The sequence below is a fragment of the Aptenodytes forsteri genome, unplaced genomic scaffold, assembly GCF_000699145.1.
Source record: "Aptenodytes forsteri isolate BGI_AS27 unplaced genomic scaffold, ASM69914v1 Scaffold283, whole genome shotgun sequence".
NCBI lineage: Eukaryota > Metazoa > Chordata > Aves > Sphenisciformes > Spheniscidae > Aptenodytes > Aptenodytes forsteri.
Window position 1 is genome coordinate 550,363 of NW_008794167.1, and position 1,987 is coordinate 552,349.

A 1,987-nucleotide genomic window follows, 5' to 3' on the forward strand; every position below is an offset into this window, starting at 1 on the left:
TGGGACGGGTGAGCCGTCGGGGCCCGACAGGGCAGCTGCTGGCTCGGTGCGCGCCCTGAGCCTCCCGGCATCCCGAGGAGGTTCACCCTGAAGGAAGATAAATCCCGTGTTGATGGGAAAAGCATGTGCTTTATCTCTGGTGACAGGAACAGGGTCTAGACCCTTTCCAACTTGTTGCTTTTATTTGCACTGTGGGAGGGTTCAAAGCTGCACCAGGGAAGGTTCAGACTGCACATGAGGAAGCATTTCTTTACTGAGAGAGCGGTCAAATGCTGGGACAGGCTTCCTAGAGAGGTGGTCGAGGCCCCAGGCCTGTCAGTGTTTAAAAGGCATTTGGACAATGCCCTTAACGACATGCTTTAACTCTTGGTCGGCGCTGAAGTGGTCAGGCAGTTGGGCTAGATGATCATTGTAGGTCCCTTCCAACTGAAATAGTCTATCCTAGTCTATCCTGTCCTAATCCTACCCTATCCTATCCGCTCTCTGTGTTCCTCTTGCTCTTCCTCAGCAGCCTGCTGCTTATGAAGGTATAGTAACGTGGAGCTAGCTGTAATGTGGATAACTTAGAAGCTAGTTGTTATTGCTGCTACTGTAGTACTGCTACTAGTCCAGTACCAGTGCAGCAACCTAACTTACCCTAGTAAATCACTTTTTCTGTCTACACAGTCACTAGATCTTTGCCATCTATTTCTCAGAATTTGAGAAAAAGCAAAAAGAAGATCGAATGCCTATGTGGATGCTGTTTTGCCGTGATGAAGGGATAAAATCTTTTTATTGCTATGCTCTTTTTTTTCTCCCCCCTTCCCCCCCTATTCCTTAGAGAATGAAAGTGATCCTCAGGCAAACCAAGCAACTCACAAGGAAATATTCACTAGAGAAACAGCTTTAGGATTACAAGTGACAACAGTGGTAACATACAAGGATGTTCAACCTCCTATTACTCAACTGCTCAGGCGTGTGAAATCATTCTTTGACTCTAATGACAGCTCTTCTTCTGAAAATTGAGCGGTCTGGAAGCTCAGAACTTTGTGCTGGAGCTGGCTTGTCCGAGGAAGTCATCCTGGCACCTGGCACCAGACCGTCAGTGGAAAACTTTCTCTTGCATCGCTGAAAAGACAGCTCCATCTCTGAAATAACTTTGCAAAACTTGCAAACCTTCTCGTCTGCTCGGATGACTGCTGTTCTTTGCACATGTATTCAAATTATTAAACGTGAACTGGGTTGTGAGACGTTAATGAATCTGCGTGCTGCCTGGTGTCCCGTGTCTGACGGTCTGACCACGTGGCCGTTGCGGCTTTTTTGTGAAGTTGCTTTCCCAGCTGGTGTGCAGGGCGTAGCCGGGTGATCTGCGATCCCCTCCTCAACTGATCAGCTCTGAAATGGATACTTAAGAACGATTAGTAAACGGGAAGGAGCGTAGTTTAATCTTTGGGGTACGAGAGTTGTTAATTGTCCTTCAAATAAAAGCTTACAGAAGATGAATTACAACTGCATAAATACTACTGTAAGCTGAAAACTTACTAAGTTTTCTGCTCCAGGCCCTCCGCCAGGCCCTTGTTTCTATAGGGGTTTCCCTGATCCTTATACGTGCTACCTCCCCTTGTAGCGTACTGCCCCCCAGCTGCTGTGGCTGCAACTAACTTGCATTCTATAGGGTTTTCCCTAGTCCTTACGGACATCGCCTCCTTTCACGGGAGGCTGCTCCTGGCCACTGTTTTCTATAGGTGTTTCCCCCAGCTTCTCTCACTGCTGACCCTCATTGCTATAGGGGCTCCCTGCAGCCACCACTTCCGCTTCTAGAAGGCTGCCCCCAGCCCCTACTTTCTGCAGGGGCTTCTCCCAGTCCCTATAAACATAGCCTTCCTTCAGAGGAAGCTGACCCCAGACCCTGCACAAGCAGACCTTCCTTTCTGTAGAGGCTTCCCCCTACCCCTGCAGATACCTCCCTGTTTCTATAGGGGCTGCCTGCTGCCCCTATAGCCTTTTC